Genomic DNA, 23,157 nt, shown 5'->3' with positions numbered 1-23,157 from the left:
TGATGCTTGTTCCGAAGCTGTTTTCCTGCTCTGTTTCTTTCCACCTGCCGCCTCCTTTCAATCCAATTAGTGCCTTTTTGGTAGTTCCCTGAACTTGAGCGATGGCGTTGGTGCGACTCCTGACTCTGAGGTCTGTCTCTCACACCCCTGTCTGACTGTCTGACGTGTTCCTTCCTTTCGTCTTCACTTGCCGGGGCTCGCTGGACTTCTCGGAAGGGTTGGTGCTGTCTCCAAAGTAAAAAGCTGTTCAATTACGAAACTTAGTTTTTAGGGCTCATTCTTTTAATGAGAGAGAAAGAGAGTTGGGCCTTTTTTTTGTGTGTGTGTAATTATTATTAATGGCCTTTTTTATAGCAGAGGTTTGTTACACTCGCAAAGAAGGGAACGCTGGCAGGCTCCTGCGCAGGGGGCGTGTGTGTAACTGGAAGTGACGGAGAATGATGCCGCTTAGGTTATTTCATTAGTGGCAGAACACATCTGAGGGAATAGGTGATGGGGATGCGGCCGGGCACGATTCCCACCTCCCAGCAACTCCTGCCATTCCGTACCCTGGCGCAGAGCGCTGCGGGGCCGGCGCCTGCGTGCAGGGGAAAGGAAGAATCTCAGCGCTGGGCAGGGGAGAAGCTGGTTTGTGCCTTGATCTCCTGCATGCACCATCAGTTCCTCCATTCTCTCCCAGCCTCCCCCCTTTCCCCGTACATTAAAGCATCTCCAGCTCACCACTGTACGTGACCCACTTTTGTATCCAGAGCATCCACTTCTGTTTGAAAGCTGCTAATGCGGCAGTAATCCCGGATGATCAAAGAGTCCCGCATCCACCCACAGGTATAACAAACAACCGAGAGCCCGGAGCGAGGCTGATGGAAGAGGTGCTCTGGGCAGAGAACGGTACAGCGCATCCCTTGCCAAAGCACCGAAGGCTCGCTGGAGCAGAAAGCAGAAAATGGGACACGTCCCCGGGAAGCCCAGGTCTTGGCCTCGCTCGGAAATTTGGGCTGAGCAGGATGACTGCATGTGGCAAACACGGGGAAACTCCTCTGTCCACTGAAAGAAAAAAAATTAAAAAGGTCAGTGGTGGGTCTTTGCAGAACGGGAGAAGTGGTCCCAGGGCTGCCTGGAAAGGAAGGATGTGGCCTTTGCTATCATGCTGCTTTCTCAGGGTGACCCCGGGGTTTTGTTCTGCTTGGAAGAAATCCATCTCCTGAGCCAAATCTGTAAACTGAATCTATGCTTCAAGAAATTAAACTCCTCCCGTGGCCCCGTGCTCAGAGGATTAAAAGCATTAACAGTGCAATGGCTTTTCAGCAGGCACGTCTGCGTAAGCTTTCTTCCCCCCTCTCCGTAGAATGGCGATGCGTCAATCCCCTCCCTGCAAACGCCTGATGTGGGGGATCCCCAGACTGCTGCTCTTCTCACCTGGCAACCCGGCCCAGGCTCTCTGCAAACGCAGGCGGGAACGCGGCAGCCGCTGTGCCCGCTTCTGCTGCGGGGGAGGGCGTTGCTGCAAACGATACCCAGAGAACGACTTTATTTGTGATCTTTTTAATGAAAGCTGAGACGCTTTAGAAGGATGGAGAAGCCTTTCGATGACCCCACCAAACTCTCTCATTACCCTTCAGGGATGGGCAAACGCTGATAAACACTTGACTAATGGACGAGGCTCTGCATCATAAACATTGCCTCCCCATTCGCGCTAATTGTCCTCCTTGTCACCGCTCCTTGCAGAATGACAAATGATTTGGTTTTAATGGAGCTCAGATTCCCCTGTCGCTCTTAAGTAATCCCTCTAAGCCAAGGATGAGTCATGTAGACAGGACGGGGCACGCGGGGGAGCAGCCTTCGAAAGAGATGTTCCCCCTCTGCCTGTGTCATCCGTATCAGCGAGTGCCCACCAGTTTGCCCCCCCAGGCATATTTTCTCAGCCAAAGTCGCTTTGTTTCTTGTAGCAGGAGCAGTATTTATCCTTCCCTGTGCCACAAGACCAAGCGAAGACTTGATAGAATTAAAAGGCAACTCATTTAAAACTAACGCAAGAGCAGCAGTTATGTTACCTGGGAAACTCTTGGCTGTAGGGTCGCTTTCCAGTAATAATTTGGTGAGGGCTAAAAATACGACCGGTGTTACTTTTGTAAGAGATCTATCAGACCAGAAGCTGGCCAGACTTACGGCCTTCAGGAGACGGATGCATGCCCAAGCGGTCCCAGGTTTGTTTGCATGGTGGATTTCTGCACGCTCGGCTCTTGAAACTAAATCTTAAGGAAAAAAGAGCACCAAATCCCCAAGTCGTCAGCTGCAGGAAAAGAAAAAAAGCCAAACCCAACCTGTTATACATGCTCAAAGACCATTCTTCCTGCATCTAGGAGGGAGTGCGACGGCAGGATAAAGTCCTCCATTATCTCAGGCATTCACACAACAGTTCAGAGGAGTTTACAGAAAACCTTCATTTACCAGAGGCCACGAAACACCTCGCCGTGCCTGTTACAAACTTCAGGTCTATAGGAAAAGAGAAGCACAACAGATGTGTGGCAGCGAGAGCGGGAGAAAGGAAAGCATTGACCTTAGGCCCTGGCAATAGCGAGGAATTTCTTCAGGTACAAAGAAAACAGACAGACCACTATGATTGCTGTTAATGGGATCTGAAAGAAAAATTTCTTCTCCAGCCCAAATCTGTCAATTTGAACATAAGCTAAGGAGCAGGACGCTGCAACCGGGCGGCTGGTGCCGCCCCGGCATCAGCGCGCCCCGGCTGGCGCCGCATCCTGCTGCGGCGCCTGAGGACGCAACCAGCGGAGCAGCCGGAGCCATCGAGCAGGAGCCCTTCTGCTGCTCATCTGCCGAGGCCGGCAAGGGAGCCGTGTCAACATACGCCTAGGCTGGGAAAAGCGCGCTGCCGTGCGTTGGGCCGGCGGGACAAGCGACTGTCACATCAGGGTCTGTCTTCTCCCTCGGAAAACGAAAAAGCACAGCGATTTACCTGGAAGGATTGTTAGGAAGGAAATCGAACAAACCCCAAACCAACCCCTCGTGAAAAATTATCTCGGCGCGTTAATGGTGTAACAAGACTGCCAGATCCAGCTGGGTGAAAAAAATCTTCCAGCTGAGATTCGCTAACAGCCTCCCAGAGCTAGGAAGTTATTAAAACTCTTGCCCCGGGGAAGGGCCCCCTCTCTGCGTTACCGGCTCCCGTCGCCCAGATGATTGTTCTGTGATTTTTCTGAGGCGTTTTCATTTCAATAAAGAAATAAGATTTGGAGAAAAAAATCCTTAACTTCGCTTCTCCTCTATGATTGTCTTATTTTCTATTTTTTTAGCTGCAGCTGCAATAAAACAGAGTAGTCATTTCCCGTGCTTAAGCAGCGCGCTTCCTTTTGGGGCGCCTTGCAGCCGCGCCCCTCCACGCACCGCCGACGTGCCGCGGGCCCCCGGGGCCGCCCGCACCTCCTGCGAGGCGTGGAGCGGCGTTTTCGGCAGAGCGAAGGGGAAGGGTCTCGGGTGGGCCCCTCGCTCAGCGGGACGCTGGCACCCACCCGCCCGCCTGTGCGGCGCGGCCGTCGGGGTTTAAGCCCGACACGCAGCTGCCGGGACTGCGTTTGCAGAAACCGCGTCTACCCCGCGCTCTTCTGCCGGCGTTGCTGCGCTGGCGGGGGTGGGAGGCAGAGCGGTGAAACCGGGCCAGCTAAACGGTCTGCGTAGCAGCACTTAAACCAGAAAAAGCTGTGATTAGCAGGAGCGTCCTGCTCATGTGAGGTAATTTTATTATGCTCTTTTAGCAGGCAGCGTTGAGAATGCGACCTTGTCCGTGCGAGGAGGACACAGCTGCGTCCCTGCAGAGCAGCTGGAAAAGGCGACTTGCAGGGGAAGGGGTCGGGCTTGTTCATGAGATACCTGCCGTCCAAAATATGCGGTATTTTAGACAAAAAAAAAAAAAAGACCTGAAAAGGTGGCGTTTGGCCACTCCAAGGACACGGGGATGCGTGAGAAGAAATCAGTTGAAATCAGTGGAAATGAGGTCCGCAGCCCAGCTGTTGGATCGCTACAGGAGCGATGCTGGAACCGGCCGACAAAGGAGGGCAAAAAACCCTCTGTGGCTGAGGGTCTCCTCGGGCTGATAAAGGCCCTTTGCCCAGGGGCTGTGTCAGTGCCGGGGCACGGGCTTGCGCTCCCCGAGATGCCGTCCAGCACCCTCACCCCCACCCCCCCGTCCCGCGGGCAGGCGTGGGAGCCGTCCTCCCCCGCAGGGCCGCCGTTCCCCCCACCCCCAGTTTGGATTCATTTCCCTCTGAAAGCCCATCACGTTATCGCCTTATCTCATTGCACAAGCCAAACACCACCAAAAGCCGGATCGTTAGCAAACAGACTGGGAGATGAGGGGGCGCCCCCGGGGTCCTGCCCCCTCATCCACCTCTGGTCAGGGCGGTTTCCAGTCACCTATCTATTTCTTTATCATGCTGCTGGAGTAATCAGTGTCCCAAGCTCTAACCTGCTAAATACCGCTTCAAGCCAGAGACAGAGGCTAATTAGGGAGCAGAGGCAGAGCCTGGCGCGGGGCTTCGCTCCGCGGCTGCCAGACCTCAGCAGGTACGCGGGGCTGGCTCTGCGTTTCCCAGGGACGGCGCCCGGTGGCCGCGCACCGCTCGCGCAGAGCGGGACCCCAGCTAAGCCCACCGGGCAGGCACGCCGGGCTTTGGGGGGTGGAGCGTGGGAACCGGCACACGGAGCACGGGGGGCTTGGCGCTGGGTTTCCTATCAAGGGTGGGGCCGTGGGAACGGGAGGCTGCGGAGCAGCTCCCTGCCCGCCCGGCGGGATCCGGCCGCGGAGAGCAGCCGCTGCAAGGGTCACGAGCTGCCCTCTCTGTCCTCCGGCTCCGGGCCGTGCGCAGGCGGTAACAGAGTCCACAGGCACGGTTTTCCCAAAAGCGCTGCCCTCCCTGGGACCCTGCAGACACACCTCTGGCAAGGGTCAGGCGGGGAGCCCCCCCTCCCGTCCCTCGTTCCCGTGGTGGCAGCTGCAGCTAATCCTGCTTCGATCACCCCTCCTAACCTATTGGGTTGTAACTCGCTTCCTGCTGAGCACCCATAACACACAGATTGGAGGTAACTTTACTCCAGAGAGGCAATTAGTGCAAATCTAGGCCTGGTAATTACAGCGTGATAAGATCCCGGCTGCTGATAGCTCTGGGCAGATAAGGCATCAGGCAGCAATCTCGTAGCGCAATGGCAGTCATTACTACGGCTTCACCTCCGTCCCGCAAAGCCTTTGGCAAGTTCGGCGGGGAAGGAGCTGCAGCTGCCCGTGCGGAGCATGGACGTGGCCCCCCGACAGCTTCCCTCTGCTCCAGCCTCGGCACAGAGATGGACATCTCCTCCTCGGCTTGCAAAGCCTGCGCTCGGTCCTCCTCCTGCTGGCGGGCGAACTTCGGCAGGCAGGTACTTTCTGCTGGGGTGTTGGTACAGGGCCTGGTGGGAAGCCGAGGCTGCTGGGGGGGCACGGGGGACTTCCGCAAGCCCGAGGGGGAGGGAGGCAACTCGGTGCTAGGAAGGCTGGAGGCACCTTGGCGTTGCGTTTATTTTAGCCGTGGGGTAAGGTGCGAGTGTTCCGGCTGATGTCTTTGGTTTACGCTTCTGGGGGGGTAAGAAGTGGAGGGTCCAGAGCCGATTTGCCTGAGACGGGGCAAAAAGAGGATTTCTGTACAGGAAAGCGCCTGGGCAGGACTACAGGCTATTTAAAGCCTCCCTGTAGTGCTGGAATAACTTAACTGCATTCAAGTGAAAACTGGGTTAGGCATGCGCTTTGGAGGTGCTCGCGTCGTTGGAGCTGATGCGCTTTGAAGAATGACAGTAGATTGCCCCATCTGTGAATCTCAGAGTAATTTGCAAACTGCCCCAAATTTCTCCTCTTATTCCAGCCCCCAGGAATAAAATGAGGTAATTATTCCGATGTTATGAAACCTGAGGCTCATGCATCTCGCTCACGGATGTGAGAGGGGGCTAGCGCTTTTCTAGTTTCTGTTGGTGTAAACCAGGATTAATTCAGAAGAAGTCAGCGTGGGCATTTTTGTGTTCAAAAAACAAAATACTCTCAAGGAATTTGTGTTCTGAGTTGGACTCCCCAGAAAGGAGCATGAACCCAATGAGTGCAGCAGAGCTAACTGGGGGCCTGCGTGCTACCTGGTCCCCCAGCCCCGCTGGCGCTCGGCTCCCTGGAGGAAGGAGCAGGCTGTCCCAGCGCTGCCAGGGTGGTCCTGATGCTCTGCGCCTTCCTACAGGATATAGGCGCGTCCCTTTCTTCCCCCTCCACAGTTCCGTGAAGCATGTGTTTGCTTTTTTTGCTTAAATAACTAGACACTGTTTGCCTTAGAGGTGTTGAAGAACCCGGCCAACTTTCCTCTGTGTTGCCGAGGAGCCAACAGTCCAGTGGCACGCGAGCTCCCGGCAACAAGCAGTGTTTGCAGAGAAAATCCAGAGGCGTTTCGGTGTGTTCAGAGCTGTTGCCTCAGTGAGAGAGAACGCTGACACCGCTCGTTCTGTCTCATGATAAAGCTCACGCGAGAGCGCTGCTGCAGCACGCCCTGGGGTAACTGGAGGAGGGACGTGCATGGCTGGGCGAGCCCGCGCTGAGGCGCGCACGAGGCCGCTTTTGGCATGAGACGAGCTGTCTCCGGCGTGAACCGCAACAGGTTGAGTGGGAGGGCCTGTCGGGAAGGATTGAGCTATTCCCATAGCGAGCACGCTGCACGGGCTTAACCGTTTCGCTTTACAAGGTGATGCAGGCCAGACCCAAGCCTCTGCGGAGCATCCCCTCCTTTGGCAAGCGCCGTCCTTGTGCTGCTGAGTCATCAAGCGGCCAAGTTAATTAGAAAGGAGAGGTTTTCAGCCGCTTGCCCTGCTCCTGTGGCTTTCCCTGGCTGGAACAAGGCCGGGGCTGCCATGTCCTCCTCCCTCTCAGCGATGAACCCGCCGAGCCAGGGGTTGCTCCCATTATCCGGGTGGCGATCCTGCTATTGTCAGCGCTCGGCAAACACGCAAACAGCAGCAGCAAGCGGGAGGGCAGCGCGCCGGAGGCATCGCCCTGGGGCTGTCAATTCAGCCTCTCTCGCAGGCGCTAACCACGCTTTCAAATTATAATAAAGCACAAAGGGAGCTCAGGCAGAAAGGTAACAAGCTGTGCTGCCGGGGAGCAGCCTCAGCTGAAAGCTTCAGTCTGCAGAGCGCCGAAAACATGGCAGGTTGCAAATTCGCCTTCTCTACTGCTTGTTCGCGGCGGCCATCTCCTCAGCCCCCCCGTCTGCTGGCCTCTCCACAAACTGCTCCCGGGCTCCTTCTCAGCAGATGACACTGGATTTTTTCCCTCTGGACCCAGTTGAAATCATTGTTTGCTGACAGCTCGGCCTCTCAGAGACAGCCGAGCATCGCGTAGGCATGTGCAAAAATAGATGTGCCTAACTCCTTGCGCCTCTTCCCGGGGTGGGGGGGGTGGGGGTACCCCGAGGGCTGCGGGCATCAATCGGGGATGAGGCTCGGCAGCTCTGGCCTTCGCCGCTTGCTCCTCTTCCCTGCCCGCCTTCGGCGCATAGGCCGCAGGCGGGAGGGGGGGCGTGGGCAGCAGCCTTCCCCACCTCCCCGCTTGCCGATGATATATCCTTCTTCCCGCGTATCTCTGTAATAAGGCGGGGATGCGGCGAGCGAGCGGCAGTGACCGATGCGAGGGGCCGATTGTCTGTATGGAGATGCTGAAAGGGGTCGCGACTCTCTAAGTGCTCGTCAGGATGAAGGATGACAGCCCCAGACAATGAGACACTTCCCTTCCCTCTTCTCCCGCTGCTAATGAGTGCTCGGGCGGCCAGGGCTGCTGGTGGTTTTAGTTTGTTTTCCCTCTGTTATTTCTCTCCCTATTTATTTGTTTAATTAATTTATTTATTCGCAGCTTCTCCCTCCTTTCCCCACCCCCCCTTCCATCCTTTCCCTGCCTCCCCTCTGGCTTCTGCAGCTATTTGTGTTGGATCCCAGGCAGTTAGCGCTCTGAAAATTTAATTAGGCACTTGGACGAAACCCGAAAGCGGAGCCTCTGCCGGAATTAGGTCTGCAAGAGTCCCCTGGCCCCCAGCCGCTCTCTCCTGGCGGTGGGCAGGGGGACACGGGAGCCCCCCGGGGCCCTGGTGGCATTGCCCCGGTCCTGGGGGGCATGCAGCCACCTCCGCCACCAACGGAAAACACGGTTTGCTCTCAGAAGAGGAACAGGGATGCAAATGGAAGTGCGTTTGTCAGAAAAAGCCTCTTCCCAAACAATCAGCAGGATTAGCCGGAGGGTAGGGGCTAGCGATTTCTGTGCTCAGTTGCAGCAAAACGCGATGGATCCGTTCTAGACTTCCAGCCACAGGGAGGAGAGGGGGGAAACGCTGGCCCGTGCCCCCAGCAGCACGTGCTGGCAGCTCCTCGGGCGGCCCACGGGGGGAACCTCCGGTGAGGCAGAGGAGGGTGCCTGGGCGCTGCTGTGTGGCCAGAGAGCTGGAGCGGCTCCAGGGCCTGTGACCGAAGCCAGTGAAGCAGGCTCCGAGGAGGAGGAGACCTCTCCAAACCTGGCTTGTTGCTCTTCCCGAAAGCTTTGCTCTCCTGCCTTTTTTCAGCGCCTTTCAGAACGAAAGAGATTTATCTGGCTTTGGCGGTCTTGTTCTGGGGACGTTGCCTTTAAGAAAGATCCCGTGGCCTCGGCGGTATCTTTCCCTGGCCTGCGGTGACACAGATGGGGCTTCTCGTGCGCTGTTGCTGGCGCCTTTCAGAGCCCTTCAGAGGCGGAAGGCTCCCTGACAGCGTTCCCAGCTGCTCCAGGGCACCGGCACGCCGCGCGCCGGCACACGTTTGCACCGCGCTCCTTCCCCGCTGCCGTACGGCACGTCGGGATGCTTTTCCTCCCCACTCTATTCAAGAAATAATTCTGGTCTTTCAAGTCCCGGCCTTTTTTAATCTATTTTTTTCCCCTCCTTATTACCGAACAGTAGGACTTGTCCTGCTTTCGTTCATTATGCGATCTTGTGTTGGAAGAGCTCGACGTCAGCAGGGAGCTGAGGGGAGGAGGAGACAGGTATGGGAGGGATGCAGCGGTGCAGTCGTGGGCAGAGCCGGGGCTCCGGGCACCCCGCCCCTGGGCCCCGTTAAAAGGTGGCCCCAGAGCAGTCAATAGCGAGGAGACCACGACAGCCCCCTCTTCATTTTCTGCTCGGGAAGGCTCAGGTACTGCCTTCCCCCGGCATTAGCACATAAAGGCTTCGACGTGTGAGCAGGCGCTAATGAATTACTCACTGAACTGACAGTTTGCGTTGGTTTTTTTTCTACTGTAAAACAAGTGAAAAATATGCCCGGTTCTCTCTTGCCCCTCTCCTCTTTTTTTTTTTTTTTTAATATTTTTTTTTTTTTTTTAAAAAAAGCATCAGTTGGACGCAGGGACTCCAGTGCGAATAAACTCAGATTTAAGTCCCCATCGGTCGGATCCTTAAACTTCCTAAGTACTTAAAGCGTACACATTTTAGCTTGAAAAATTACCAGGTTTGTCTAAAGGAAAATCTCTAACATAAAACAGGAAACTCATTTGAAGGGAGAAATTCTCCCATGAAGCGAACCTAGGCAGTCATAAAAAAGTTAAACCAGGCATAAAGGGAAATGTCAGATGCGCGGGAGAGCCAGATGTCTCTCTGTTTTTTTTCTTTTTTCTTTTTTTTATATATTTTTATAACCCAGATCGGATTATAGGAGAATATATGAATGTATCGAGGAGGGAGGGTATGCGGTGAGAGCAGGAGAATTTCGCTTCCAGCCTTTAACTTGATGTAATGTGGAGCATTCTACGAAGAAAAACATTTTTTCATTCCTAAATAAAGCACTTTAGAGTGACACATTTATTGCTGGCAAAGAATTACTCAAATAAGAGACATTGTCAGCTATTTATTTTAAAAGCTTTTTTTTTTTGAGGTTGGGGAAAAAAAAAAGATCAAAACCCCTTTCCATTCTTCTCAATATTCCCTTAAAAGCTTTAAAATCAAGTGGGTTTTCTGCGGCTGAGTTCCCTTTCTGGAGCTTGCAGGGCTCTGGGGAGCCTCGCGGGGAGCCTGGGGGACGCGGGGGGCGGCGGGGCTGGCGCAGGGGACGCAGCCCGGGGAGCACCCACGGGTCTCGCGGGGGATTTGCCGAAGGTTACCCACCCCGGCCGCGCTCTTGCCGTAGCGCTGAAGTTCAGAGGAACGTTTTCCAGGCTTCCCGCAGGATGTGGATGTCCGAGCCAGGTTGAGGCGCGTGGGTGCGGAGCTTCTGAACCCCCATGATAGCTCAAAAGCGGCCTGTTTCCACCCGAGTGGTGTTCCCGGCTGCCTGTTCCTCGATGCTACCGAGGCCGGCAGTGCCTCCGCGAGCAGCTTCCAGGAGAGCAAGAGAAATGGAGACCCTGAGGCTTTCCCGGGTGGGAACGTAGCAACCTGTAAATAACACGGCGTTCAAGTTGAGCAAAGCGCTGCATGCTGTGCCGTTCCCTGGGACTTTGTGATATTAAATGCACACTCGCTCGTGTATCTATTTATCCAAAGCAGTGTGAGTCCCCAGAGCCTGTTGCTAAAATGTGCCACGCTAATTTGTTTTCCGGAGGAATGGGAGTAAAGAAGGCGAAGAGAAGAAGGGGCGATGCTGCGCCAGGCAAAGCCCCTCCCGAGGCGCGCGGGCAGGGGTGGGGTGGGTGAGCTGGGGCCGTTTGGGTCCACGCTGACCGTGGAGAGCTCGCGTCTGGGATGAGAGGATTCGGACTTTGCAAGACGGAGGACCCGTCGGTGCCGTGTAGCTCGCGTGGGCATGGCCGCGCTGCCCAGGCAGGGCGAGGGCGCTCAGGTTGGCCAACGCAACCCAAAACATTTGGAAAGCCATGAGCGTTCCTCCAAGGTGGGGTGATGTGAAACACCTCATTACACTGCTCAGACACTGAGCCCTGTCTTTAACCGAGGCCTTTTAATGTCAATTCCTGCAGCTGAAACAGCAGAGCATTAGCGTACCTGTCAAGGCTTCCTGGTTAACCTCTCCTGCGAGCGTGGTTTAAACGCCTTTCTCAGCCTATGGCACGTCTCTCCTCAATCTCTTGTGGAAAAAAAAAAGAAAGAGAAGGGAAATAGGCCCTTCCACGCCAGGCTGCAGAGAGCCTCTCTGGGGTGCTTGCGGGAAGGTTTCACGACATGGCCGATCTGTTTAACCCCGCAGAAACGCATCCCTGTGGCACAGAGCCCGCGTGGCCGGTGCCGCTTTGCAGAGGGGGCTCGGGGCAGCCCCCCTTCGTGACACCTGTAATCCCGCGTGGGCTCGGGCATCAGCCTGGGAGAAGAGGCGTGGAGCAGGCGGAGATGTGGGAGGCCAAGGACGAGACCTGGATCCTTGGCTTCGCCCTTGGCCTGCCCTCCCCTCTCTGTCGAACACCAAATACCCTTAGTTTGTCTGCGCGGGGTTACGTTTGTCATTCCGTTAGCTTTCCACCGCAGCTACTTTCTTTCCCCCCTAGATCATCCCATTTCTCTCGCTTTCCTCCTTTTCCGTTCCTTTTGCTCTAAAACGGGATCGTGTGCCGTTTATGGGAAGGATGAGGAACAAAAGGTATTTACAACCCAAGCATCCAAAATTATGTGTCAAGCTCAAAAAAACAAGATGAAAAGAAAAATCTGGCTCCTCTTCCTTCGCATTCTGATTTCCAAATCTGCGGAGCTCGTTAGTTTCCCATGTTTGGGGCTTTTTCGGTGTCTGTAGAAACTAGCAGCCTACTTTAAAGAAGAGCTGCGGTCGGTTCACTCCAGTGGCTGGGGATTGACGAGAAACAGCAATGTAAAAGTCTGGGGTAACTGTTCAGCGTTAAACCCACCTTCTCTTTGCCGGATGAAGCTTTACATTCAGGCCCAAGGCTTTTTGCGCGGGTCCTTTAAAAAGACGATCAATTATTCTCTGGAAGAAAACGAATGGAGTTTTTAATGTGGATTACTTCTACTCGGAGCGAGTGGCTCGTCACTAATCGGGCAACGACCGCCTGCCAGGAGCACACCGGACAAAGCCCTTGCTCCCCGCAAAAGAGGCGCTCTCAGGAAACCTGCAGCTGCGATTCCCGACTTCCAGCTTCGTTTGCTGAGAAACCGAGTTGCTGCCGTTCCTGCCGGACTTGGGGCTCAGCGGCTCCTTCTCCAAAGCGTGACTTTTATCGGCTGAAGCCCAATTGCAGTTCGTGGCATGGGGCCGGCCCGGGCGCCTGGAGGCAGGGACCAAAGGGGGATGCTGGGCTCGGGACAACCTGCCAGCATCTGACCAAGGCTCAGACCAATTACTGCTGGCATGAGCCCAAGCCATCCATCTCGGCAAATTTCCCTCCAGGGGCTGCCCCATTAGTAGCAAATAACTAATTGTTGCTGTCGGCTTTAATAAAAAAACAGTAGTTGAAAGATATTTTCCCCCCTGTAACTTTCCAACGCTGTATAAATTACTGGAGTCAAAACTAACTTCTAAATTGAGAAATCCAGACGTTTGTCAGACTCCAAGAAATGCTTTAATTAGCGTTGGTTAATAAAGTGTTTAGGTAATTAGGAGAACATTTGTCCCGCCTGTGCATTTTTTTTCCTCTTGCTTCCGACAACTCAAAAAAATTAATTGGAGTCCAGGCTTCAAGAATTATTGGGCTTTATTTATTTTTTTTTTTTCCCACCCTTCCTTTGTTATAAAGTGTTGGGGAGACTATTAATGATTGCTAGTGGAAGTCGTCTCTACCGATGGAGTTCTGAAAGTTTTTCCTCCTCTGTCTGGCTGGTTTTTCTGACACGGGGAGCGGGAGCGCGCTGGGTCTCGGGGGACGGATCAAAAGCAGCCGCAGCAGCTGATTCCCCCCAGGGTGCCGGGAAGGATGCGCTCGGGGAGCGTCTCTTGTCTGCAGCGAACACGGCGGTGCCAGCGACGCATCTTTCTGGCGCTCCTCCTGCGTAAGCAGGCAGGAGCCTCACTTCGCTCCCAGCCCAGGAACCTGTCACTCCGCCAGAAGTCGGCATGTAAAGCCTCGCCGCCCCCCGCGCCCCCTCGCTGCCGCTGACAGCTGCCGCGATGGCGACGGTCCATGGCGTGCGCCGCAGCAGCCGTTTCACGCCCGCGTCTTGCGTTAGCTTCGAGCGGCTGCCCATGCCCGTCGCCTGGCTCCGAAGCGAACAACTCCCGCGCGCTGCTTCTCCACTGGGCAGATCTTTTCATTTTCACCTGTCCAGGCAACCGCGACCCTCACCAGCCAAATTGCCGCCTTCTCTAATGTAACCGCTCCTTAATTTTACCGCCGAGGGGAAGGTTTGCGTGCTGGAGAGGCGACAGGAGCGGAGAGGAAGGATTATTTTTAGACGTGTTTGATAAGAGGGCTTCGGCAAGGCAGCTGGTAGCAGACCTGTAGCACGTTGTCTGGGCAAGGCGATGGAGAAGGCAGGGCAGCGAGCGAGCACGGCATCGGGCGTGGAGGCAAGGCTCTTTGGTGCTTGTCGGGCCCAGGCTCCTCTCGAGGTTTCCACCGTGCACTTCTGCTGCGGGAAGCTCTTCTCTGCTCTTGAGACAGCTTCCTCTCAGCGACTGCCTCTCCCACAGCTATTTCAGCAGCCTGCTTAAACCGGCTCAGCTCATTGGGCTTTGCTTGATGGAGAACAGCAGTGCTTGGCAGATGCTTGTGCTTCAGATTTTAAAAATGTAAGGGCCAGCGAGTCTTGAACGTATCCTCATGGAAAGGTCTTCCCTTTTTGAGTTTAAAGAAACCACGTGGGTGTACTTTGCATCTTGCACACCATTTTTAGTGACGGCCAAAACCCAACGCTGCGGGTCCCGGGGCCACGTCCTAGCTGAATGCTTTGCATTAGTTACTGAGCCTCTGCTTTCCAATCAATATGTTAAGTGACTCTGCAATTAACTTGCTTGTCTGGGTTACAGAAGTGTGGGAACAACAAGAAACACAGGGTTTTCTGGTCTGGTTTGGGCTAATTGAAGAGAGGGGTCTGTTTGCATTGCGCAGGCAGCCCTAAACCCCCCTGGCTTTGCGGTCTTGGAGCCCTTAAGCTCCAAGGAACCATGTTCCTGGCGGCTCGTCCCCTCTGGGGAGAGACGGGCTCCAGGAGGCTGCGTGGCTCTGCACGGCCCGGCGGAGCTGCCGCCGCCAAGGGGGGTTGCGAAACTCTGCAAAGGGTCCTGGCAGGGAAGGGCAGGGCTCAACTTTCAGCCCCCATAGCAGCTGAGCAACACATAAAGACCCCCCGGGGAGTTAAACCCAGCACTTTGCTGTCCTTTAACCCATGGTGATATGTCACTGATCAGCACAATTGGTTCTAATAGCTCCCCAGGTAGATTCGGGAGAGCAACGAGTTGAACATAAAAATCCCTTTATTATTGCCATTTTGCTTTTATATACCCATCAAGCTTTCATATTTAATCTCCTACATCACAATAGCCGATCATTTTTAACATTTGACATTGATAAAGTGCCCGCTGCTATTATTCTGACATACTATAAAACATTACGCTCATTTGCAATAGAAAAGGCAAAGAATCAATACTCAGCCCCATTTTCCAGCGCGGCAGTAAATCACGGGGAGCCTAACAAATTGTTTTAAATATAAGCACCTTCAGAACCAATAAAGAACCCAACCGATCCCTGTCTGTCGTCGTAGCTGTCAGACTTCTTTTCTGTTAAATGGGCACGTGGGTGTTCACCCAAAAAAGGCCGGCCCACCACCTCGGTCCCCAGGAAGGGGCCTCGGGGGGGCACAGCTCGGGGTACTTGTTGCGGGAGGCGCCATAAGTTCCTTTGGGCAGCTGGACGTCAGGGAATGCCGCCTGATGTACCTCTGGTGAGGGTGAAGGTTAGTGAGCCCACAAGCTAAACAAGATTCAGGAGGGGAAGTGCTTCACCCAGCGGTACGAAGAAAATTGATGCTGCTGGTTGGCCCCCGCTCCAGAGCTGGGCTGCGAGGTCAGTCCTTTCCGTAGGCGTCACAGAAAGTGGTCCCAGGAATGTTTTTTCATGCATTTGTTGACGGAGAGCAGTGAACTTGCTGCAAGCGAGGGCGTCTGCGTTTTCCCCCGGCGTCGCTCCTGGGGACGGTGGTGCCGCAGCGCGTTCGCAGCTGCCAGCTGTCCCGGCAGCACCTGTCGCTCGCCATGGGCTGGGGTCCGCCGCGCCTCGGGGAGTCTCGGGGTGCGCCTGGGTGCTGGGTCCTGGCAGCAGAAGTGCCTCTGCTGGGCGAGGGCTGAATCCCCGCCGCAGAATAAGGTATCGCCTGACGTTTCTGAGTCCTTTCTCATCAGATCTCTGAGCTTATTAGTCCCTGGGTTTACCTGCACGTTTGCTTCTCCGTGAGTCGTGTGCGTCCCCGTGTAACCTCCGCCTATCCATCTTCTCCCCGTATACCTCCGCGTGGTGGGTGCTTAGTCACGGGGAGGTGAAATGAAAAAAAAAACCCTATAATTTTTACATCTGAGATGATGTAAACCTTGTGTGCATAGTTTAAAAATGTTTTCAGCTCGTCTGCTGTCAAATAGATCCTAAATAATACGGTTTACCTGGGTTGACTGATTTATAGGAACCTGGTTCCCAGACCCCAAGGATGACATTTTAAGCATATCTTCCTTTCATTTGTACGGGATTAAATGAACATGTTTTGACAAGATTGATCATACTGAGGTTCAGACGATTTCTCTTTGTGGCTTCAATCTATAGCTTGTAGAACCGGTAGAATATTATTGTGTCTCATTAAAATAACGCACGGCTGGCAGGCGCCGCTTGCACGCAGGAGAACAAACGTTCGGGGGGTTCCCTCTGCCGCGGCCGCCCCGCAGAGGCGACGGCAGCAGGGGCGGTGCAGCTCCTGCTTGTAGCTCACCTCCCGTAGCGTCCCGCGGAGAGTCGCTTGGTCCTTTACGAGGCGTTTATTAGACGCGTGCTCCTCGATGCCGCCCTCCGAAGGGGTAGCTCTGAGCTGAATCGTGCCGTCAGCGTCAGCCGGGAGCGGGAGGCAGGTTCCAGTTCCTCTGTTTCTCCGCCGGAAAGGTATTCCCTCTTTAGCTATTATGTTCCTGTTTTCCTCACCAGGAACTGAATCCCAAGAAGGGGCTGGGTCCACGGCCCGCACCGGTGCTGGCGGGGGTGCCCCAGGAGTCGGGTTGTGTCTTTCAGGCCCCCGCCCTGCAAAATGTTCCGCAGCTTTGGGTGCTGCGGCTTGGCGGCAGGGTCAGATTTGCCCCTGCAGGATGACGTGGGTTTTTTGGAGTTTATACCCTTTGTTTCAATTTCATTAACCTCGTACCACTGTCCTAGGCTGTCTTGCCCTCCATAGCCTGAGGAAAAAATAACGGAAAAGAACAGCTTTAAAATCAGGCATCTTTAAGCTCAGAAGCCTTGGAAGACCCCAAATGGCTTGTTCTTGCTCCAGAAGTACTCGAGCCTTGCAGTTCCTTTTGCAGCGGGAGCGGTAAATCATCGTCGTCCTTACGGAGACGGGGAATCGCCGCCCTGGCAGATGCAAGGGCTGCCCCGGGGCTGCAGCGAGAGGAGCGTGGCGGTGGGCTGGGGGTCTCCAGACCCCCGTGGAGTTAGTGGCATTTGTAACGTCTTGTTAAGGTGCTGCACGGAGGGGCCTTTTAAATGCTGGCGCTTGGTAGCCTCGGATGCTGTGCTGGACGCCTGGCCTCCAGCGCGGCTTTCAGCGTGAGTGTCGCTATGGTCGGCCTTTGAACTCTTCTCTGTGAAATTGCTGCCGGTGCCAGCAGGACTGTTGGGATCGGGGTAGGAGCGTGGAAAGAAAAGGCTGTGTTTCTTCCGCAGGCTGAATGCAGAGATACCAGAAGGGTGTGCAGGGCTGGGCTGGTCCTGGTTCATCCCATGCGGCTCCTGTTTTCCTCTCTTGTGAAGTCAGGGCTGTTCCTGACGTTGCCCTGAGGCTCGCGACCAAATGGAGGCGGGAGAGGACTTTTTCTCTCTCCTGTTGTCTGCTTGTAGACATGAGTTATCTCCCTCCTGGCTCGATCCAGCCGTAGGAAGCCGTTACCCTTGGACGGCAGGTGAAGGCAGCAATCTTCTAGGTATTCGCAGGCAATTTGCATTGCTGCATTATGCATGGGCAGAAAAAACAGAAATAAAGTACAAGGAACAGGAAATCATTGCGGTGGTTTTAATCTGAGAGGTGAGATCGAACTGCTGTTTGTAGGCTCCCTTTAATGCCCCCTCAATTGGTAATTAGTGTTATATTATCACATATCTTTAATAGAATATTGATGCTGTTGGCAGAGATATAATCCCAGTGTCAAGAGTAATTCCCCTCTTTCCAGTGCGTTGCACTTATTTCATACGGGCCCAGCAGAGCTGGTCGCGAGGCTCGGCTGATGCATCTCAAATCAATTAGAGGCAGCACTTCACCACGAACGACTTATGGTACGTCAGAGAAATGCATATTAATGATTTGCTTTGGGAGCGGGAGGTGCTGGCTTGGTCTGACTACTGCCTGCTGCTCGGTCAGGTTCAAGGAGCGCCTTGGGCATCCAAACCGCATCCTGGCTGTGCGGGCAGGCGCCTTCCTCGGAGGTACGGCAGAGCTGGGCAGAGCTCTCGGTCCATTCATCAAAGTGCCTTCGGTTTCCATTTGAAAGCAGGTGAAACAATAATAAATACCGAGCGAGAAAGGTTAATCTCTATCCACAGCATTGTAATAAATGGGAAGTTAAACAAAAATCGATGTGGACCTGTTAATTCCGGCCAGCACCCGAGCCCTCTGTGGAGCTGAGCGCAGCCCCGGTGGGATGCTGCGGCCAGCCGCTTCCCTTGGGGCATGGGCATCCTCCCTGGGCTGCCTCGTGGCGTGGGGGTGATTGCCACGGCCCTCCACAAGAGCCTTTTCCTCTGCCGGAGCCCAAGAGCTCTCATCTGGGGATGAGCATCAGGCCCTCGAATCGTTTAGCTGAGTTCATTTTACTTCTGGTACCTCAGGACTGTGAGAAGCATTGCTTGATGAATCACATCCCACCTCCTCCTGGCGTGCACGCACACAGGCATGGATCAGAAGGATAATGCAGTCCTCCAGCCATTGCCTCTCAAATGACAGCGAAGGGAAATCGGGATCGATACTTCCCCTGCTATCTCCATCTGCTAAAGACCGCAGCGTTTCTGGCTCTCCGCGCGTGCTGATCTCCCACCTTCCCCTTGGCTGCAAAAGCCAAGCACGCCAGAGCCCTCCTTCCCCTCGCTCTCATCAAGGATTTCTCAGCCATCTTTCAAGGGCACTCGCAGCCCAGGGGTGCTGGAGTGCAGACGGCATCCTTCAGCCTGTCTGATGGCAGCGATGCCCCGGGTCTGGCGCGCAGGGAAAGGCTTTCTGCCGCACTGTAACAGGGGGAACCTTTAAATCCCTGCTTCTCCCTGTGCTCCCCAAGCCCACAGGCGGGCAGCAAGATCCCTGGTGGGACTCCGGCCTTTCTCTCTCCCCCAGACGGCTCCTCCGTTGCCCTCTTGCCGGCGTGGCTCTCACAGCCCTGATGGATGTGTTTGCGGGAAGAGTGGCGCATCCCAGCGGAGTGATGCTGTGCATGTTCCCGGTACATCGTAATGGCAAATATCAATCATGCATGATAAACACAGTTTGAAAGCAAAGGACACTTCAGAAGAACGGGAGAGAGGAATTTCAGGGCTAATTCAGAGCTTGTGAGAGACCCGGTCCCTGCAGAGCAGGGGGATGCTGGAGAGCTGACCCCCTGGCAGCGGTTCCTGGAGGAACTGGGTTGCCCTGCAAGCTCAGTGCCCTTGTTTTCCCCCTGGGGATGGAAGAATTTGATTACTGTGGAAACCACTGTACCAAGACAGCTGTAACCAACATCCCACGCTCAAGACTGATGCAAGTATCCCCAAACCCCGCACGGATTGGTGTAATCGCTTCTGGGGAGCCTTTCGGGGCAGCGAGGGCTTCTTTTTCCACAGGACCTTAAAAGTCCTCCTCCGACTCCTGTACAGGGCCTCCCTTGTCCCCCCGCTTACCTCCACCAAGGGGAGCTGCAAACCCATCTCAGAAGGGAAGATGGTTCAAGCTTTGGGCTCAGGCTTGAGCTCCTGCTCTGGCAGGAGCTCCGCTCCTCCCGAGGACATCCCTGCGGCCACGGCTGCGTCGCCTCCGACGTGGCCCACGCTCCAGCCCAACCCTCCTTTCGGATCCAGCATCGTTCACTCCTTCGCCCACGGGCGCTGATTTAAAGACGACCCGCGGATGCCTCCTCCGACGCTGGCCTGCGTCAGGCCACCTCGAGCAACCTTGTGCCAGAGCAGGCGCGGTAAATCTGCTGGGGCTTTGCTGCTTCCATTTGCACGGCTCCCTGATTTATTTCTTCTTTCCCTTTCAGTGCCTTCAGCCTCAATTAAGTAAAATAGCTTACTATGTGCCTGCTCTACAGGCGTAGACCCATTGACATTTACGCTTGAGCATGGGTTTTTTTAAGCACCATACTGTACGGGAACCTTTAAATAGCCTTGTTTCCATTTTGTTGCATGTCAGTGCTGGTGACAAGGTACAAAACTCTCTGGGAGATGGAGCGAGGAGGCCACGTGTGCCCGAGCTGCAGAACCCGCTCCTCTTTCTATGGAAACCCGCTTCCGATAGCTCGTTTGTCTCTTGCACTTTCTGCAAAACCCTGAGGTATATCGCCCAAGCTCCATGGATGTCTGAACAAGAAAGCCTGTGAAAATGGATCATAGCTACTAACTCTGAGATTCAGCAGGCGGGACGCGCTCCTGTCGCTGCCCAGCGCACGTGGGGCACAAGTCTCTCCACCGCCGGAGAGGCGTGGCACGGCACAGCATCCCGTCCCCATCGACCTCCAGCAGGATTTAGGGCTTCTGGAAAATTTGATCCGCGGTCTTTAAGCAAATCCCGGAGCTGGGGTACGGCGGACGGGAGCCGTTGCCGGGCGGGTTCCGCTTCAAAGCGCTCGCAGCGAGTTTCAAAGCCTGGATGTATTTAACTTTTAGCAAAACACCAGCAATCAGAAATCTTTTCTTCGTAGACACAAAAGCGTCTGCGGTGAGGTCTCCCAGATAATGACGGTGATGCACATTAGCATATATTTTCTTGAGAACTGAACTGTCATAAGGCTAGCCTTGAAAGCTATTCCGAGTATTTACAGCTATTATGAGGCCCCCCGGGAGAGAATAATCTTAAAGTACTGCAGGCACGGCTTGGAAGAACTGTGAAAAACATTCAATTTAGGGACAATTTTGCCTCCATCTGTCTGTGTTTTGTAAGCGCTTGCTCCCGCCGCCAGTTATCTCCCCACCCGAAGCCCGGGTCTCCTCTGCCGCGGCAGCGGGGCGCAGCAGAAGCGGCTCTGGGGGCACAAGCAGAGCCGTCAGGGTGTGTGTAGGGAAAGGGCAGCAGCGGGCGGAAAGCTGCGGGAGAGACAGCGACGTCCTCGTGCAAACGCCTCTTTGGGAATCAGGAAGAGAGGGAGAGAGGCGCCGGAAGGCGAAGCAGCTGAATTGTCTCTCAACAGCGTGCTTTTCGTACTTTTCCAGGAGGCGTCGGTGGATTTCTGAGCCTACCGGCACACACGTGCCGCGTCCCGTTACCCCTCCTCAGGATTGCTGTAACCATGTCAACCAGAAGGGAAGACGAGGAAAGCAGGCAAAGAAAGGCAAAGGGAAAGGAAAACTCAGCCTGAAAGCCACTCTCTTTCGGATTATGCAAAACACATGAGTACCTGATGCAGCTTTCTAAATTACAGGGTTTTACAGCTTTCTGTTTATAGTGGGATGTCACAAGTTGTAACGATCCGCCATATCATTATGGGAGCAGATGCCAAACTCAGCTCTCTGCGTGTTTATAAAAAGGCTCTCGCTTGCTGTAGTGCTGCGGAGGGGTTTCAGAGCTCGTTGGCAAGTTCGGAGGACGGGCATAATGTTCGCCCAGGGGCGTGTGCATGTGCAAACACAGCTGCGGACGCGGCGGCATATGGCACCGCTCCCCCCTGCACGTGCGGGCGGGCCGGGCATGGGCACGGGCTGCCGCGAGCCCTGGTGCTCTGCCAGGCCGAAATACCTGCCCCATCCAGAGGCTGCGTTGCCTGGTCCTTTAATTACGGCTGCGCTGCCACCCTCGTTACTTGAGTGTCATTTTTCTATTACTTAAATACTTCTGCACAAAGCAGAAACCATCCATTCTGGCCGTACTCCCTGTAAGCGCATGAAAACGGCAGGTCAAGAGAGTCTGAGCAGGCAGCCTGGACCAGATATAACAGGCAGAAAATTCCTCCAGCTATCTGCTAGATAATTTTTCAACGCTATCAACAGCCATGGAAATGAATAGCGGTTTAAGCGGTCTGAAGGTGTACAAACGTCCCCGCCGAGTAGTTTGCCACACCTTAGCTCAAGCATAAACGGAGCTACGTGCAGCGGGCAGAAAACAAGCCTCGAGCCTGGCCTTGGCTTTGCTGTTGGCTCAGCCCCAGCCTTGGAAACCAGAAGGCAGCAATTTGAGTGGGACGGCCTGGGAACGCGGGGACAGCAGTGGCGCCGTCCCCGCGCTGCACTGCGGGTGCCGTTGGCTGTGCGTCCCTTGGAAATCCCCCCGCTGCTGCCTCGGGTGAGCCGACGAGGGAGCGTTGGCGGCTCTGGGGAGCTCTCGGCGTTACTCACGGCGTGGGTGCCAGCACCCAGCACCCCGTATCTCCCAGGCAAGCGATGGGAGGCGTATTAAAATAGCGACATCATTCCCTGCACGAAATAACCTGAAAGGAGCAACAGGCGGTGCCCCTCTTTGCGGGCATTTGCCAAAAAGAAAGCAGTGCGTGCCTGAATAGAAAAAGAAAAAAAAGAATTCTTGGAGCTCATCTTCGGGGCGCAGCAGCGTGAACCGCATGTTTTATTCAGCGAGGAGCAGCTGCACTACCTGGAGCAGAAATTCAGCTTGTTGAGGCCTAATCTAAGTAGATCACTGAAGCTTTGGAGAATCTAAACAGCCAGAGAGCAGATCTCTTCTTTGTTGCAAGCAAGATGCTTCTGCAGAGGGGGTCGACCTTCTGCCTTCATCTTGCCCAGCGTGACTGCAGAGCCTGCCCTCCGGTACGGATTTTCAGGACGCCGAGGTGCCGGCGGGGCAGCTGGCACCTATGTGCTCCGCAGTCCGAGCCCCCCGAATGCTTCGCTTTCACTGAGTTTGCGCAGGCTCCCTCTCCTCACCCGCAATCCCCCCCAGCACCCCGACCAGCGGGATCAGGGCGGCACCCTGAGGACGCGCTGCTCTCCCCAGCCTCCGGCTCAGCTGGAGAGCGGGGCCCGGGACTCTGCCGGCTCCTGGGCTGCTCTTCCACATCCTGGGCAAAAATGCAGTGTGCGTTCGAGTCTGCAGCCTGCCGCTGCTGCTTCAGGTCAGACAGATGAGGTCGTGACACGTTTTTCTTCTCCTTTCTTCTGCGTGCTAGGATTCGGAAGGTACAGTTAGTAATATTCCTCCTGCTCAGGGCAAAGAGCAAAACCCGCACAGGCAAAAGCCAGGCAAATGAAACCCCTCCCGTGCCTGGAGCGCAAGGCACTGGGTGATGTGCCGGGGCTGGGCTGGAGGGAGGCAGGCGAGACCCCCCAGCGCCGAGGCTGCCTGGGCACCTGGCTTCCCCTCGACACTCTTATTCAAGGTCCATGATGCCTTTTGTTTGCCTGAGTTGGAAGATTCCCTCTCCAGCCCTCGCGAGCACATCAGCAGAGGGATTCCCCTTCTTCTCCACCCAGCCGTGACCCCAAAAGCCTCTCCCTGTATTATCTCCCTCCGTACAGGCGAACAAATGCAGAGGCAGAGCCGAGCCACCCTCCCTGCTCTTCCTCCAACTCCCAAAGCGCCGACAGCTCCCTTCCCAGCCGCCGCTTCAGTATTTCACATTAAGCACGCACCAAGCCCAGAGTTCCTCTCAGCAATTTTGACCCAACTTGTTGTATTTTTAAGCCACACCTGTGTCAGCCCAGGCCCGGCGTGCGCTGCTCCCGAGCCGCATGTCCCAGCACAGATTGCAGTCCTCGTGCCGCGGTGGGTCCCGATTCTGGCCAGACCCTCCAGGGGTCCCCGTTAGAGCAGTTGGCGGGGATGGACCGGAGAGGATGGGGCGCGAAGCCGGCTC

General features: G+C 55.0%; 1 protein-coding gene across 7 annotated transcripts in view; it reads left to right on the top strand.

Annotated features, from left to right (window-relative positions):
- The window catches only part of LOC142067471 (uncharacterized), a 161,423-nt gene that overhangs the window by 75,886 nt on the left and 62,380 nt on the right, over nt 1–23,157 (top strand). Inside the window, exon 1 of one of the 7 annotated variants that reach the window (XR_012664064.1) lies at nt 4,686–5,427. The exons of the other annotated variants lie outside the window; for them this stretch is intronic. The gene's annotated coding sequence lies outside the window, so the exon portion shown is untranslated. Of the gene's footprint in view, nt 1–4,685; nt 5,428–23,157 lie in introns of those variants that run through there. 7 annotated transcript variants of the gene reach the window in all.

Source organism: Phalacrocorax aristotelis, chromosome 22, assembly GCF_949628215.1.
Source record: "Phalacrocorax aristotelis chromosome 22, bGulAri2.1, whole genome shotgun sequence".
Classification (NCBI taxonomy): Eukaryota; Metazoa; Chordata; class Aves; order Suliformes; family Phalacrocoracidae; genus Phalacrocorax; species Phalacrocorax aristotelis.
Note: the sequence above shows the minus strand (reverse complement) of the source record. Positions and strands in the feature narration are given on the sequence as shown.